Genomic DNA, 8,547 nt, shown 5'->3' on the forward strand with positions numbered 1-8,547 from the left:
AACTGTGGATAATGACGGTCACAATCTTGTTGGCACTCACTTTTTTTAATTATGTTTACCATTATTTCATTTTCTTATTGCGTTTTAATCACATACTACTACTTAAAGTTGCATTTGCACCTTAAATTTGTAATTTTCTTATTTCTGTTATTATATTATACTCGTATATTATTATATTCGTGTGCATTTAGTATTTGTCTTTATTGGAATGATTTTAGCAGAAGTGGTTGATATGAAGATGATGTGGTGTTGGGGATAAAGTAACAAATATCCAAAGCCTTCTTTGTGAGGAATATACTTATCTCTTTTGCTTTACATTAAAATAATAATTCATAGAATTTGCTGACAAAAAGTTTACAGGTATCTCCTTGTCTTCACTAAATCATTTGTTAATCACGATCTAGACGGTCAAAAAGATATTACTAAGATTTAGGTCTGTCATTGTTTCTGAAGTTTCTTTTCTTGCATCTCAAACAAGTGAAAGATAAAGGGATTGTTTTTTGCAAGTATGTGTTGCTATTGAATTTAACATACACTGATACACTACTATATTGAATACTTACTAGTACTATAATTCTAAAAGAATAAATTGATATGCAGTTTTGTTTATACTCATGATACATCATTATTTGAATATTTTGTATCATATGATTGTCATCCAATAAAATTATCTGACATAAGTTTTGCTATCTTCAACCGTTGCTAGAGTGGGGTAGATATTGATGAATATAATTCTGCAGGGTAGGGGGCTGAAACTAAACCAACATAACTATTTGCCATCCATCTATGGAATAGTTAGTGAAATTAGTCATTTAATCATTCATGTATGACCCGTCTCGTTATTGCAACAATCAGTCACTCCAATTATTAGCCAATCAAAATCTCCATTTTATCCACGATTCTTCATTTTTGCAGTTTCTAGTTATAAAGGGACATATGCCTCATCAACTATTTACCAACAAAATTGATTAATAATGATTCCCCAATATTTTCAACTCGAACACCTAAATTAAGAAAGAATAACAATCTAAGAAAAAGTTAAACACGCATAACAATCTAAGAAAAAGTTAAACACTCTTATGCGTGTAATTACAGTTTCACTCTATTTAATTGAAAGGGGATTATATGAGAGAGTTAAAGGCTTGATAAAAACATAGTTTAAACTCTTGAATAATTAATTAATGTACAATTAAAGTCCTACAAGTAGTTGAACCGATGCGCGTACCGTCAGTAACACGATTAGCATAACTCATTAACTCGTCTTTAGCTTTTGCATTATCTAACCAATTTATAACTCGGTAATTCATCTTTAGCTTTTGCATAACTTCTCTTTAGCTTTTGGAGTATAAAAGTAATTTAGTTGTCTATGCCTTCATGTCGTTAAAATGTTGTTTTTATAATGTTTTCAAGATTAGATAAAAATATAATTTGTAAATATGGAACACTCCAAAAAATACTACTGTACTACTATTGATCAAACAGTAAAATTGGGATAGTTATGTAAAACAAGAAAGACTATGATTAAATATGGAAATAAAACGATCTTTTAAACAAACGAAGTATATGCGGCCCCAGTTGGACAAGAGGTGTATTCATTTTCTTGACTTGATCGCAATGGGATAAAATGGAAATCAACAAATATAATTACTCAAATATTCTTAATTGATTTGATCAATTTTAAAAAAACTCTAAGATTTGCATCGGAAATAGTTGTAACTTGCAAGTAAATAAAGCAAAGAAATAGTAAATATACTCCTTCATCCCACTTTATGAGTCCCCTTAAAATATTTTATTAATGGTGATAGGTCTCACATTTTATGATAGAACTAATATATAAAAATAAGATTCACATTTCATTATTTTTTTCTTTACATTTCTTAAAAATGCACGATTAATTCAATTGGGATTCCTAAAGTGAGACTAGATGAGTATAGTACTCACGAACCATGATGAATTTAAGAAATCTAAACTCATAGTAACCAAACATTTTGTAAATCTGGGAAAACAGTGATTATAGTATATTGAGAATCGAGATGATGATGAATGCCATTTGCTCATGATATTTGGGTTTATGTACCGAATTTTTATGGAACTTGTTGAATCATTTGAGCGTTGGGTAGAGAACCAGTGACCTGCCTTAACCAACACAAACAATGAAGGTGGAGGTGCATATCTGAGCACAAATTCAAAATTAATTGATGCAGCTGTTATCATAATTACTACAGCAACATGTCAAATAAACATGATAAATATTCTCAAGATATGTGGACACTTTACTTAAAGTGGGTTGGACTGGGCCAGACTCTTATATATATAGTCAAAAAAATCCAAGCATGGGTACAGTTCTAAATTCTCTTAGCCCATTGATAATTAGTACACTTATTTTGTCGGGTCATCCAGTTTCATTTAGCCCACCGGATAATAGTGGGCTACGTTGAAATAAATATTGGGCTGTCGAAATATATACTGTCGACCCAGGACTGAATAGTTGTAGCATAATATTTGGGCTAACAAGCACTCATAGAACTGCACCACCAAATATTAGTACAAATGAATGAACTAGTTGGGAATGAAATTAATTTAGAAATATAAAATGAAAATGGGAATCGAATATAAATTTTCGGATCTTATAAATTTAAATTTAAATAAAATACAATAACTAATCAAATAAAATATTTCGATTTTCTTTAGAGGTAAAAGAATCAATTTTATGTAGTAGTAATTGTTTTATAGTGTCGATGCTTGATCTTCTTTAATTAATGAACCAACGTTTCTCCAACCACAAAAGTCATCGAAAGAAGATAAAAATGAAGTTAAATAAGAGCAACAATATTATTTTTCTCGCTTTATCATTGTCCACAACAACATACATTTTGCCCTACCTAAAATATGTATTTCTTCCTCCACCCAAGTTCAAAAGGCCTCAAATATATTTTTTTCGCTTTTTTTACGTTTATTTTTATTGTTTTTTGGTTCTTGCTATTAATTTTTTTATTTATTTTCATTCCCTTTTAATTAATGTAATTGATATTTTTTTAATTTGTATTGGTTTCAAATGGAGAAAATATTAAGTAATTTAAAAATACTATATTTTTCAATTGTTCGCATTAATTTAAGATCTACACAATTATTAATTATATGAAACAAAATGGAGTAGAACTTTTAGTATATGAAATAAAAAAGAATTTAAAGTGTTAAAAATGAGACCCATAAATAATGATAAAAGACGAAAAAATTAAAGACATGTTGTACACGATGTCCCACTCTAGTTAATAAGGTGTATTTGATTTTTTTGTCCTCCCATTATAGTTGAATTCTTTATATTTTTTGAGGAAAATTAGTACAGTATTTAATTTCTACTGTATTCTTTCTTGCATTTAATTATTTATTCCATTCTCTTCATTTATCTATTATATATTTTTTTATAATACTTTATTTGTTCTCTATTTAATTCATTAAAGTAATATCTTAATGTACATGTCTAAACGAAACAGCTTAATTACAGTGGGATGAATAGTGTCGTGGGCGTTCCAAGAACATAAATCCTAGAAAAAGTGAAACGTGAAACAGGAGTGTTTTTATCATTTGTAGTCATTGTCTAAGCTTACCTGTTTCTCTTGCCATTTAGTAACACTCACGATTAAAGCAATCCCAACAACCGTAATTTTAAAGGATTTTATGGGGATTTCAATATCAATGTGGTCCTAATTATGAGTTGAAATTTAGAACATTTTACTTATTAGTTTTTTGTTATCAAGAAACATACAACTGTGTGCCTTTCTCTTTTCTTTTCTTTTCTATTTTTTCATTTCACTAGATTCATATTGCACCCCAATCCCCAAAGCCCTTATAATTTTATATGGATTCCACGTCAAATGATATTTTAATCGAATATGATTAATAGATGATCGTAGTATAATTGGATCACAAATATGTGAATACTTACGTCTCGAGATTTGGTCTAAAATTATAGTACAATTTTTTAAAGAATAAAATGTCCTAATTTTTTTCAATTATGCTTACCAAATTAATTTGAAAATTGTGGATTGGCACAGTAAGCATATCCATAAAGCATTTAGCACCTACTAAAAATCAATTGAAATTAAAGAATTTACTACTACTATGAATCTATGATTCGGTGATATGTTAGTTTGGGCAAGGCAAAAAGATAACAATGAAAAATAGGATAGTGATTTGTTAGCAAGGAAAAGGGGCAAAATCATCTAGAAAGAAAGCATCAAGAATTAATGAAATCAGGGGCTGATGATTGTGAGATCCCATTATTTGGACTAATGTCCAATCAAACTTTATTTAATTTTCCATTTCATATAAATTTATCATATTTTTGTTTTTGGCATGAATCAAGATGGCGATATGTTCTCCTCTTTGGTGGACGGGGTTCGTTGCTTTTAGTTGTGGGGTTCCTTGGTCCACCACTTCTTTATTACGCTGTTGCGAATTTTATAGCAGGCACCCATTTATACATACACACATACAAACAAACAAACCATAAATAATATACTACTCCTAGTCTCCTACTATATATATACGTCTTCATTTGTTGGTTTTAAGGTAGTGCGCTGAGGCTATTAATCCATTAATTGAATTCACATAAATCTTCAACAAATTCTCTTTCTATCTCTGTGAAAAACAGTTTATATATACCTTCACAGTTCTGAGAGTTGGGAGATTTTGTAAGAAACAGACACAGTTACACAACATACGAATGAAACATATGATACTCTACTTTTATGGCAAGCTTGGTCCCATCCCCATTTTCCCATTTCAGCAAATTTTATACTATGATCATACAACTCCAATTTTATAGATTCATCATATATACTAAGGCCTACATATTACATAGTCAGAAGTAGATCAAAATATAAGATGCCCTTCTAAATTACTCCATATTTATGACATACAAGTGAAACCATAGTGGCTTACTAGTTACATAAAGGCAAACAATACTAGTATAGATTTCTATAGTACACAAGATTATAACACCATGGATTTGCCTGATCCATGTTGCCCAATTAGCTTCTCCCCCATGGATATCGACTGGTTGAATAGAGTGACGATCTCATGACTTATGATGGTTATCCACCAAAAAGGGGGAATGATGTAAACTAGACACCAATGTAGGAGTATTAACAATAGTTGTTAGGCTTAGGAGTGGAGAAAGGCCTTCATCTCCTCCATCAAGCAATGGAAATGGTCATTGTTTGGCAAGAAGTAGAATCCAATGGTGGCCTTCTCAAGATACAGCAATTTCACCTCATGCCCTGACTCCTCCAATCCCTTAACATACCCTAATTGCCAGTCTTGGACGAGATCGAGCCCGGCCACACGACGAGGCTCTTCGGAAGCTCAGCCTCGATGCTCCGGCTGCGCCTCCCGAACACATTGCACGCCGGGTGATCCCGATCCTCCCCTCGGGCAAATACGCCGCCAATACCAATCCCGATCCTGAATCCGAACAAAGTACTTCCCGTCCAACCGCATCTCCGACTCCGTCGCGCCTGGCCCCCGAAGAGCGGGTGGAGGAGGATGTTCCGAGCACGTCGACGCCCTCCTCGGCCGCGCGGACGGCCACGTGGTGGGCGATGTTCCCGCCCGAGCTGTCCCGGCTAGGTACACGTGGACCTCGCGTCGGGTCCGCTCCGGAGCCAGGAGCGCGAGTGGACCCACTTGAGGGCCGCCCAGCCGTCGTCGTACGCGCACGGGTAGCGGTGCTCGGGGGATCGGCGGTAGTTGACGGAGACCACGGCGGCGGCGCAGGTCCGCACGAGGCGGCGGCAGAAGGTGTCGTAGATGGCGCTGTTGGCGGACGAGTGGACGAAGCTGCCGCCGTGGAAGAAGACGATGACCGGGACGATCGCGGTGGTGCTGAGGGCTTCTCGAGCTCGGCGATCCCCCAGGGGCGTCGGTGTCGGCGGCGGCGAGGTAGACGCGGTTGACGAGGCTGGTGGCGCGATCGACGACGTCGAAGGAGTAGACGCCGTCGACGGGGAGGGCGTTGGCGGGGACTTTCCGGTCGAGAAATTCGTTAAGGTCGCGATTGAAAGTGCCGTCCGATCGGCGGAGCATGTTGTAGGCGAGCTTGAAATTGGAAATCAAGATCCATGTATTGAGGGGAACCACTCGCTGCAGCGGGAATTAACTGTGAGATTGATTGATTCACAAACATAAATTCAAACAGACGCAGAGCTAAGCTAATCCCAATCATCAATCATCAATCATCATCATCAATTTGGGAAAAGGGGAAAAGGGCTAAAACAGAAACTCGAAACAGAGGAGATTAAATTGGATGTACATAAAAAGAAACCACCACCCGAAAAAACCCAACACGCGGGCGTAAATTCGACTTATGGGGGCTGCTAAATCGGTACAAATGAGCACAGCCAAAACCCTCAAAATCAAATGTAAAAAACGAGTCTTTACGACTAAAAAAATCATTTCTTCACCGCAAACCCTCGTGATTAATCGCAGAAAGTGAAATTACCTTTGATTCATTAGCATTTACTTCATTACTGCCCGCCATCAGAGGAATTACACTCGCTGATGATCGAATATCTTTATGAATTTTTGACGAGCTCGCTGCTATTTCTTCGCCCGAGTGTATGCAGTTTCGCCGAAGTTGAAGCCAGAAAGAGGGATTGAGCAGCTCGGCCACCCAAAGAGAACTAGAAAAGATCCAGAAGAGAAAACATAACAACAAGGAGAGAGAGTTATATAAACAAGCAATAGCATTTACCAATTAAAGAAATACATATGGTGGATAAAGAAGAGAGGAAAATTGAAGGTAGCGTGCGAAATTACCATAATAGAGCAGAGAGAGGGTCAAAGGCAAAACAACGACGGAGCGAAAGGAGGAGCCGAGAGAGACGACAAATTGGGGCGGCCGAAATAAACTGTGTAGGTGGGGCCCTTTTTTTAAATATGCTATCGTTTCATTATTGTCTTTATTATTATTAAGCTAAACTCTTTGCAAATAAACTCAAGTCGGATATAAATTTTCATACAGTAATTTTTAAAAACAGCTAAAATTAAGAAATTTAAATTTATTTTTAATTATCAAATTATGAAAAAATCTGCTCTTATTATTTATACTACAGTACTATACTACTTGTCCACCAAATGATGTTATTTTATTTATTAATAGACAGATTATTTAATCAGTCTGGTCACATATAATTTTTTAATTGTAATATCAAATACTCCACATTAACCCAAAATTATACAGTATGATTTAAAATTGAAAAATAAATTTAAACTCATAGTTTCTTTGAAGAATTTAACCAAATTTTATAATTTTTTCAACGGCTATTACTATTATTATTAATCCCTCCATCTGCAAAATATTTTTCACATTTGACTTTGCATATGTTTTACAAAATGTGAAGAAAAGTAAGTGGTAAAAGTTAGTAAAATATGGATTCCATATTTATAAATTAGTTTTATAATAAAATATGAGTAGTAATGATTAGTGTAAGTGGATAATATTTTGCAGATGACTAAATGATAAAAGTGGATATTATTTCTCGGACAAACGGAGTATTAAACTCCTAAGCTGATTTTTCTAGTTGTAATTCGTAATCAGTGTGAAAACTCTAAAGAGCCTATATTCTTTGAGTGATTATGTATTGTAAATTACTACTAGTAAAACATTATTTGTCTTATGTTTCTTAATTTCGTCAGTGCTTTTGTTAGAATTGCGGCCCTTACTTTTGTGAATAAAAACTAAGTCCTTTTTATAAACTTTTGTTTATGTTAAAAGTTCATCTTTATATTTAGAAAACATAACATAATTTTGCTATAAGTCAAAATGTAAAGATTAAAATTAATATCATGAATCTAACTTCTGCACAATATCTAAGACGACTATATAATTTAGCAAAAAAAGTACACCAAACGATAATATAAAAAAATATTAGGAAGTACAGAAGTTAAATGGTTTTAGGCAGAAAAAATAGCAATAATAGTACCTGGACCTCACTTTCTATGAAATAACAGTGGCAAATTATAGTAAAAATATAATGTAAAATATTGTTAAAGAAACTATCTTTGCCGCAAGCAAAAAGTTATTAAAAAGTAATTTTAAAAAGGGCTAACGCCAAACTAACTTTTGGCAAGTCCATAGTATTTTTGCACTTATTACGACAACTACATTTATCACTTTTGTTTTTAGTGTGTTACTACTTGCACCCATTTTTGTTTCATTTTTGTATATTTTCTCAACTTCTTCTAGTTTTCTTAGCCATTTCAATAGAAAAGACAACTCAATAGAATAGAGTATCAATTTCGAAGACAAATTGTTTTCCACCATGTAATAGATTGCTATGACTAGTCAAAAGAATGTAATATTGTTCGTGAAGTTCAATAAAAATACATTTCCCCCATTGTCGATTACTCCGTGATTTATGAATATAGAATTTTCTAATTAGTAATTCATTAATAATTGAATTACTCCATATTTCCTTGTGTACCTATCTATTTGTCAAATTTGCAAAGTTCGTTTCTACATAGTCGATGTCGAATGTTGATGTC

At 33.9% G+C, this 8,547-nt stretch overlaps 1 pseudogene; it reads right to left on the reverse strand.

Moving 5' to 3' along the window:
- Positions 1–4,947: 4,947 nt before the first annotated feature.
- LOC125221530 lies at positions 4,948–6,783 on the reverse strand (annotated as a pseudogene).
- Between the last annotated feature and the right edge of the window lie 1,764 nt (positions 6,784–8,547).

This window comes from Salvia hispanica, chromosome 4 (assembly GCF_023119035.1).
Source record: "Salvia hispanica cultivar TCC Black 2014 chromosome 4, UniMelb_Shisp_WGS_1.0, whole genome shotgun sequence".
Taxonomy (NCBI): domain Eukaryota; kingdom Viridiplantae; phylum Streptophyta; class Magnoliopsida; order Lamiales; family Lamiaceae; genus Salvia; species Salvia hispanica.